At 28.6% G+C, this 10,863-nt stretch overlaps 1 pseudogene; it reads right to left on the bottom strand.

Moving 5' to 3' along the window:
• Positions 1-208: 208 nt before the first annotated feature.
• LOC120149260 lies at positions 209-10,318 on the bottom strand (annotated as a pseudogene).
• Positions 10,319-10,863: the final 545 nt, after the last annotated feature.

Genomic DNA, 10,863 nt, shown 5'->3' with positions numbered 1-10,863 from the left:
AATAAAATAAGTCAAGTCATTGAATTTAATTAGGATTTCAATTTTTATAAAATATTTATATGTAATTGCTTGTGTATTAGGCTTTTATATAACAGATATGAAAACACTTAAAATAATTAGTACCGGAGAAAAAAAAAACCCCGATATGTCCACTGGTATATCTTTTTGGCCACAACGAACATGAAGAAATTTGTGATTATACATAGTTGTTGGAAGGCAATTGAAAATTCAGAAGCATTCTGCAAATTACTTCATTCGTTGGCCTTGAATATAACACAGTTTCTTCAATCGTACTATTTCCTGGAAAAAGGGAAAAGTTAACCACAAAGATCAGTATTGGTAGGCTTACATTCTAAAAAGTTGATTTGACCTGTAAAACTGATTGAAATTGATTATAGTTAAAACTGTTTTTGACTTGCGCTGTGACGATCCAAAATCGATTTGAGTCGAAACTGGTGGACCTGAACCCGAGTGAACCCGAAAATTGTGGATCTGAACCCGACCTGAGAACGACCTGAACCCGAATTGAACTGAAAATATGATACCCGAACCCGAACTGCATATGACTGATATGAATTCGAAACCGATATTGACCTGGTAAATAACTGGTATAACCCGATCTGTTTTCAACCTGACCTGTTATGAACCTGACCTGTAATTGACTCAACCTGTAAATGATCCGACATGTTTTTAAAGTGATATGATATTATTCTAACTTATAAGTGAAGTTACAATTAATATAATTATGTTATTTTAAATTTAAAATAAACTTATGATAATTAAATTATTATGATAATTAAATTAATATAATTACTTTTTAAAATTTTATCATAAATTATTATAATAATCAAATTAATATGATTATTTTTTGAAATTTAGTTTTATATTAATTATAATTTGTATGTTATAAATTTGATTTTTATGTTAATTCTAATTCATAAATTTCTTTATATTATAAATTTTATTTATAATCACTAAATTAAATTTAAATATTATCTTATTAAACTTGATTTTATTAAATTATATTAACTAAGTTAAAATATTCATAAATCTAATTTACTTTTAATGTGAAAATTAATTAATAATTTAAGTAAACTTAACTTGAAATTTTAAAATCAAAATATATTAATTGAAATGGACTTATTAAATATTAAAAACTTGAATAACATTACAAATACTAAGTAAATATTTATAAATGAAGGTAACTTTATTACACTTGAAAACACTAAAATTACAATAAAATCAACTAAATAAAATAAATTTATGTTGAAATAAATGCTCTCAGATCTTATAGATAATGTTTACAAGGCTAAAAAGCTTAACTATACTACCAGAAATATCATCATCTAACTTTTATACCTAAATGCTGCCAACATGTTTAATTATGGGCAACTTTCTAGCTTTAAAAGCTAAAATGCCACCAACATAATTAAACACGAGTAACTATTTATATAAGAATTTATAAGGTTCTAAAATTGATTTAAGTCATACCAACAACAATAATTTACAAGCCATTAGTGAATAATAGACAATATCAACCAGCAAGCATCAATGTACCAATTCAACAAGCATCATTGCATCAATTCAGCAAGCATCTTGTATTAAGAAAGCATATAATCAGTGGTAAAGTCAAAGGGAATTCGATGGCCAACAGTGCCAAACATTTCCGACTTTACCAAACCCTTACAAATATCAAGTAGAAGCAAGCAATATCAAACAGAAGCAAACAATATAAAATAGAAGCAAACAATATAAAACAGAATAAAGCATAATCAAACACCAAGTATTGCATCTTGTAAGGCAGTAAGGCACCCTACAAAAGAAAAGACTTATTAATAAACAATTTGAAAGTTTTATTAAATAAACATAATAAATATAAAATATTAAGTTACCTTTGAAGGGAATAAAGAAGACAGAATCTCCAATTCGAATCTCCAATTCGGAATGATTTCAGGGGACCTTTAAACACCCTAAAAATTACTAAGAAAAATTAAAATAATTAATAAATAATTTGAAATATTAATGACATTAATATAAAAAAACAATTTGTATTACCTTTACAACGAAGACTCGTTAACCACGGAAATGTATTCTTCGTCCTTATCCTCTGACTCAAAACCATACAACCAATTACGAGTTATTACAAAAATCTCAATATTTTTAGGTAAGAGTTTAGCTCTTAATTTGTTGAAAATTTGACCTCCCATACTACAGGAAGATTTGGATGCAACCGAAGTAATTGGAATAGCCAATATATCTCTCGTCATGCGAGAAAGTACCGGGTATTAAATGCTTTGATTTTTTCAATAATCCAAAATATCAAAATCAGTTTCTCCAGTATGAGGGACAAGAGGCAAACTGATGTAAGAATTAACATCAGATCGTCCACTCCTTGAAGCAGCTAAATTAGCATCGAAAGTCTAAAAAATAAAAGACAGATTAGTAAATGAAAACAATAAATAAATAAGATAAATTCAACTTAAAATTGTAATTACTAACCTGAAATAAATCTGATTTTCTAAAAGCTTGAGGCCGATTGGAACTTGACTCACTTCTGCCCAAGGATTTGTTACTTTGGACAGAAGAAGAAGAGGAAAAACCACAAGGTGCATTTTTTTGAATAAAATACATATAAGTCAAGAAACTCATTATAAATGATACTTACCCTCATTTGAACCTCATCCTCAACATAAGAACATTGTACAACTTTTTCAGAAGTTGTAATTTATATCGACGATCAAGGAAAACAGCAAAATACAAAATCATTGAGTGATCAGACCAATATTTCTCAAATAGTTCAAGCATGGGTCTAGCCATTGCAGAAATTCCTTCGCATGAATCATTATGAGGATCACACAATAATTTTTCAATTGAAACAACATTAGCCAAATACAAGTTAGAAGTGAGATACTTAGAACCAGAGAACAGAGTAGTAATTTCATAAAAAGTCTCAAGAAAATCACAGATTGTTTGAACAATTTCCCACTATTTATCAGTAATGAAATCTAACTCATTTTCCCTATTAACAAACAAATTAATTGCTAATCAAGCCTCAAGTGCCCTATGAACCATCAAGTAAGTAGAATTTCATCGAGTAGAAACATCCAATACTAACTTACCAGAGAAAGAAGTATCACAGTCTTTAACAACTAATTCAAATGCACAAAGTCGAGAATCAGAAGAATCAATAAATTTAACAATCTCACGCAATTTATTAACAGAAGAATCAATTACCTTCAAACCTTTTTGAACTATCAAGTTCAAAATGTGGGCAACACATCTTATATGGAAGTACTTACCATTGCATGGAAGAGAAGAAATGACATTCAAATCATCTTTCAATCTCCTGACCATTTTATCATTTGCAGAAGCATTATCAAGTGTAATGGTAAATGCTTTTTTTCAAGACCCCACTCGCATATCATCTTTTTAACAAACTTAAATACTGTCTCCCCATCATGAGGAGGAGGAAAACGACGAAAATTAAGAATTTTAGACTGAAGTTTCCGGTTATTATCAACATAATGAGCAGTAAGAGCAAAATAAGAACGTGAAGTGCAGGCAGACCAACCATCAAATGTAAAACAAACATGACTTAAAACAGTATGCAATGAATCAAGTAGTAATTTGTTATGTTTTTCATGCTTCAACATGCAATACTTAGTAACAATATACCTAGATATATCCTTAACAGAAGAATTAAGGTAATGATGTAAATCCCTAAGTTTTTGATGCTCAACAATACTATATGCATAACCATGACACAGAATAGCCTCAGCAAACAATTCACGGTATTTGTTTTGATCAAAAGAATCTACACTACGAGGATGTTCAGCAAGAAAATCCTTATATGCTTGGCATTTCTCAGTATGCCTTTTATGATTAGAAGTACCAATATAAGAATAAGCTTTATACCTTTTAACTTTGCAATACCTACACTCGGCATAAACAGAACCATCATCAGATTTGGTAAATGTGTAGTGGTCCCAAACAGGAGAGGTTCTTCTCTCAAAATCGGATGAACCAGTGAACTTCCTCTTAGAGGATTTATTTAAATCAATTGCTTCAGACAGTATATCATTTACATCCCCTTGCAAAAAAAAAAACCATAGTTAGTTTACACTACAACAATAAACCAGTATATCATTTACACCCCCTTGCAAAAAAAACCATAGTTAGTTTACATTACAACAATAAACCAGTATATAATTTACATCAACAATAATAAACCAGTATATCATTTACATCAACAGCAATAAAACAGTACATCATTTACATCAACAGCAATAAACCAGTATATCATTTACATCAACAACAATAAATCAGTACATCATTTACATCAACATCAATAAACCAATATATCATTTACATCAATAGCAATAATAGCAATAAACCAACACATCATTTACATCAACAACAATAAACCAGTACACCATTTACATCAAAAACAATAAACCAGTATATCATTTACATCAACAACAATAAACCAGTACATCATTTACATTAACAGCAATAAACTAGTATATCATTTACATCAATAGCAATAAACCAGCACATCATTTACATCAACAGCAATAAACCAGTACATCATTTACATCAACAATAATAAATCAGCACATCATTTACATCAACAACAATAAACCAGTACATCATTTACATCAACATAAATAAACGAGTATATCAAACATATATAAAGAAAGTAATAGACAGTTTACCTCTTTCAGAATGATGGTCATTCTGATCTGTTGGGTTTTGACCTACAAAACAAATAAATAATTAATTAATTCAAATATTAAAATAAAATTAAAAAATGAAACAAAAAGGAATAAGAAATACCTGAGTAATTCAACTCATACGAAAAACTATCCATGAAACCGTAGGAAAAAATAAAGGTTTCGAATAGTTTGGGTTCGGTTTGAGTTTGGGTTCAAGTTAGGGTTTAGGTATAAGTTCAAGTTTAGGTTTAGGTTTGGGTTTGGGTTTAAGGTTTAGGTTGGGTTTGGGTTTGGGTTTGGGTTAAGGTTATGGTTAGGGTTTGGGTTAAGGTTTAGGTTAAGGTTTAAGTTAGGGGTTAAGAAAGATGAATTATGATTTAGGGTTAGGGGTTGAAAAAGATGAACAATTTGGATTTTGGTGTTTGATCGAAAAAACCAAGTTGGTTTTAAGTTTTGGGTGTTTGTAAGGATTTGGGGAATAATACAGAAATACAATGGATGAATTTGTGGGTGTTTGATCCAAAAAACACGAAATGGTTTATGTTTAGGTGTTTTTGAAGATCAAATGAGGGTTTTGGGGAAGAACTGGATGAATAAATGAAGAACACGGAAGAATATTTGGGTGTTTGGTCGAAAAAAACACGAAAATGTTTTGGTTTAGGTTTTTTGAAGATCAAATGAGGGTTTTGGGAAGAACTGGATGAACAAATGAAGAACGCAGAAGAATATTTGGGTGTTTGATCGAAAAAAAACACGAAAATATTTTGGTTTAGGTGTTTTTGAAGATCAAATGAGGGTTTTGGGGAAGAACTGGATGAACAAATGAAGAACACAATTGATTTTCTAGAGAGAAGGCAGAGGATTTGAGAGAATCATAGAGTTAGAGAGAGAGCAAAATAATGAAATGAGAAAAAGAGAAAAAATGTTGAAAATTAAAAAAAAAAATGCCTTTATACTGGTTCGTTTGGGTTTCGGGTTTGGGTATGACCTGCATGTTTTTTAACTTTTCTTGGCATTGTAACGTGGTATCCTAGTTTTAAATTTGTTTAATTTAGTCCAAATTTAATGATGCAATATATTAATTTAAGCTTCATATTTCAACTTTTTTTCAATTTAGTCCAAATTTAATATTACAGTTTATTAATTTAAGCTTCATATTTAAAATTTGTTCAATTTGATCCTTATATATTTTCCAATTCTTTCAATTAATATATATGTTTATATTAATAAATTAATATATAGGTTATAATATACTAATGAACTTTTCAATATATAGTTTATATATACTATATAGTTTATATATAGTAATGAACTATATAATATATAGTTTGTATATACCATATACTATATAGGTTATACATACTAATGAACTATATAATATATAGTTTATATATACTAATGAAATATATAATGTATAGTTTATATATACCATATAGTTTATATATTATATAGTTTATATATACTATAGTATAAATTATTTTATATAGTATATAGTTTATATGGTTTTATATATAGTTCATATGTAAATTATACTATAGTATATATAGTTTATATATATAATATATAGTATATAAATACAAACTATAGTATATATATATAGGTCATATATAAACTATATAGTATATAAATATCAACTATAGTATATATATATAGGTCATATGTAAACTATATAGTTTATATATATAGTTCATATGTAAATATCAACTATAAACTATATAGTTTATATGTAAACTATAGTTCATATATAATATACAAATATAAATTATAGTTTATATAAATAGTATAAATATGGTATATACATATAAATTATAGTATGTAGTTTATATAAATATAAATATAAATATTAATATTAATATAAACCCTAATCCCTAAACCCTATAAACTATATATATATATATATAAACTATATAGTTTATATTAATAAACTATATAATTTATATAATATATATTATTTATAATTATACATAATATATAAATATAAATTGTATAGTTTATATATAATTCATATATAATTTATATATAAACTATATAGTTTCTATATAGTTCAATAGTTCATATATAAACTATATAGTATTATAGTTTATACATGGTATATATAGTTTATACATAATATATATAAACTATATAGTTTATATATATAATACATATACTTTATATATAAACTATATAGTTTATATTATATATATATATATTAGTTGTTTTAATATTTTTCTCAACTTTTGAAATGAATGCAATTTAGTCCATTTCACAATATTTTTCATATTTGATCCCTTTTGTGTTGTTTAATTTATTTAAATTTTTATTTGTAATTTCATATTTGTTCAATTTAGTCCTCCAAATTTTATTTGCATATGAAATTGACCCATACTTATTTCTATTTTTAAATTGGCCCATAACTTTTTAAATGGGTATAATTTAGTACTTTTTTGTATTAATTTCAACCTCACAATTTAAAATTATTTCGATTTGATCTCTCATCAATGCGTGTTGTTTAATTTATTTAAATTTTTATTTGTAATTTCATATTTGTTCAATTTAGTCCTCCAAATTTTATTTGCATCTGAAATTGATCCATACTTATTACTTAATTCTATTTTTTAATTGGCCCATAACTTTTTAAATGGGTATAATTTAGTACATTTTTGTATTAATTTCAACCTCACAATTTAAAATTATTTCGATTTGATCCCTAATCAATGTGTGTTGTTTAATTTATTTAAATTTTTATTTGTAATTTCATATTTGTTCAATTTAATTCTTAAATTTGTATTTTTCATAAAATTGAACCATGATTATTTATATTATTAGTAATTTATTCTAAATCATGTACAATTACAAATTGCAATTCAACGTTCGCGAAAGACGAAAATAATTAATCCAAAAATAAAAATCAACCCGATTTGAACTCAATTTGTATCTTATAGAGATCCGACTTGAATTTTATCTGCCAATGATGTGACCCGATCTGAACGAGATCCGCTTGAAGTCCATCCGAACCTGAATTAACCTGCTTCTTAACTGCTTCGGACCTGAACTGGCAACGATCCGAACTAAAAGTAACCCGACCTAAACCCGAATTGTATCTGGTGTCAAATCAACCTGAAAATGACCCGACCTGATTTGACCTGGACCCGACCTAATCCGAGTCAAAACATCAAATTTACCTAACTTGACATGTATCAGATTTTATCCGATCTGACAAGATCTGACTGAAACTTGAACAATTACCCGATTTTACAACCCTAGGTAGGCTTTTTAGGAAATACCATTCATGTACTCTTAATCGAGCCAGTATGAAGTGTTCACAAGAACACAAAATGCTTGCCTCTGAGTTGTCATGATTATATCGGATCAAAAAGAGACACCTACAACCTCGTATGTCATGCATTTTTTCGATCAGTCTTTACGATGTGAGCATCGTAGTATATTGATTGGTCTCTCCTCTCCTAAATTCCAGCCAAGAAACGCTAATTAACAGAGTGATGGAAGATTATTGAGAAATTTAAGAACAATGAGTGCATCATTTATTAATCACTTGCAAGCATAATACGAGATTTCCAATGGCTACCTGATTACATTCAGAATGCTCAAATGGGATGGATCGCTCTCGTACTGCCTTTTCTACATTAACCCATTTATCATCCTCAGCCCCATATCCAACACATCTGACCTGAACTTCATTTAACAATAGTACATTTTATCAAATGACGCTCAGTAAGAGCATCGGTCTATACAGTGAATGCAATCATATGATCTTAGCTACTTACAACTTCACCAGAACTTAGAAATCGCTGAGTGACAATATATCAACATCATACCCGTGCATCAAAGTAAACTCAGTTCAATATAAGCAAGTTTCAATACAAGATTCCCACAAGATAACAGAATAAATGCACAACATATTTCAATAGAAAAGCCTGGACAATTGTTATTTGGAATAATTTATATTCATTTGTTTGCCATGCTCCATCTTTAGATGACTTTGCCTCGAATTTTAGTTTGATAGATCAGGGGTCTTTTCTCCAGCTTGTGAATCCACTCCTAAAGGGAGGGAAAATGTTAGCAAAAGCAGAACATACTTTCCCCAGAACACACAAGGGGCAGTCCAGTTCAATATTTAATACTTATGCCATGATTTCCAGATCATAAAGCAGAGGTGGACACGGCCAAGAAAACCATATAAGATTTCTGCACCAATCAACAATATGGATGGTAGTGAACTCGTGCTTAAAATAGACACTTTTAATCTATACTGGTAAAGTTCTACATTACAATAAAGAGGAAGTAAGAACTAGGGCAATAAAGGTTACTTCAAGTCGTCAGCCCTGTTGTGCAAGAACGACAGAAGGGCAAATTTGATATTATGATGATTACACAGGCAAATGCAATTAAATTAAATCTTAATATTGTGTGAACAAATGGTTTATATTTTATATAACTATTTATGCAAAAACAAAGGTCTCAAGCCATATACTCAATGCTCCCAAAATGAGGTAGCAAATTGAACTAAAACCTAATAACAACAACCAGATAACCGAGTCTCTCCAAACTTCAACCATTTCTTTTGTTCAAATTCCAAACAGGACACACCTTCAAAATTTTGAGAAGTTTGATGGCCATTGTTTAGAGGGCAAGTTTCAGCAGGCATTAGAGCTTGATTTTCGGGTGTATCGGTAAACGAAGGAACTTCAGATGTGCTTTCCTGCTTTCTGGCTGCGAACCAGCTTTGTACCTAAGAAACAATAATGAAATTAGTGATCATCCTAAAGTATACAACATCAATGAGATAACCAGAATTGAAATACAAGAGAAAAAAATACTAAGATAGTAATGGAGTAAAGAAAGACCTCAGTCCATTTACCAATGGGTTTGCCAGCACGACCTGAGGATGAACTGCAAAGGCGTGTATATAAGTCCAAGTTGATTCATTTCTTTAATCTATAAGGGCGGGGGAGAGAGAAAAACTACAAAGATGTCAATGAAAATGTAACTAACCCGAAACTTTTTGCAATTTTTTGACAAAACTCCTAACTCTGTAGCAGCTCCCTTGATTCCATTAACAATTTCTCCTCAATCTGTACATAAAGGCGTATCAGAATGAGCATATACATGTTTCATAATTCCATAGCACAATGGCTTTGTAGAAACCATCCCAATCTGTACATAAGGAGCGAAATATAAGAGAATCAATCCAAACTATAGCAGACGCAAACTAAAATCAACAGATTCATGAATCATAAACAACATTAAACCGTATTCACGTTGACCAGAAGCAGGAATACAGGATAATACATCAAAGACAACACATTAAGAAATATAGAAAATTTTCGATATATGTAAAAAGAAATTCATAGCACCATTTGTTCTAGACCCCACAGGCTGATAACCGACAATATAAAAATGCCACTCAAATAGAAAAAGAAATTTATAAACCTCGGCTTTTGTAAATACAGAGAAGATCGATCTGTGTCTTGAGCGCAGACGATCCATCAAACACTACAAAAATAGGTTATTTTTCTTAATGAAGTAAACTTTGGGGATTAAGCAAGCTCTGTATTTGTATAATCTGGAAAACCCTAATGGCCGTCTTTCAGGGAATGCCAGTTTAAGCGCCCTTGGAATTTCGATTCAATATATGTTAATTAAAGAATAATAAAGAAAAGGGGAAAAAGGAAATAGAAGATATCTAAAATATTAATTTTAAAAATACGTTTATTTCACATAATTATTATAATAATTTTAGTTTTGATGATTTGATAAAATTATTTTTAAAAGATAAAAAAATTGATATCTTGAAATCATTAATAATTATAGATGATTTTATTAAGATATTGTACATTTTTTGTATAAAAAATAAAAAATGACATTAAATTAAATTTTTAATTTCATGCTATTGATAAAAGTAAATAATATACCAAATAGAAAATTTATCAGATCATATGACTTAGCAGAAACTTTCAACTTAATTGTATACAATAAATTAAGATGTTTATTGGTTTTCACTTAATATCTCTCATTCCACATTGGATGATTTTTTAATACTATTTTTAAGATATTTTCTAAATTGATCTAAAATTTATTTACAATATATTTAAACAATATATATTATATTAAATACAAATTATGATGAATCGAAAAAAAATACAAA

Source organism: Hibiscus syriacus, unplaced genomic scaffold (genome assembly GCF_006381635.1).
Source record: "Hibiscus syriacus cultivar Baekdansim isolate YM2019G1 unplaced genomic scaffold, ASM638163v2 tig00002793_pilon, whole genome shotgun sequence".
In the NCBI taxonomy this organism is placed as follows: Eukaryota; Viridiplantae; Streptophyta; class Magnoliopsida; order Malvales; family Malvaceae; genus Hibiscus; species Hibiscus syriacus.
This window is presented reverse-complemented; position numbering and strand designations above follow the sequence as displayed.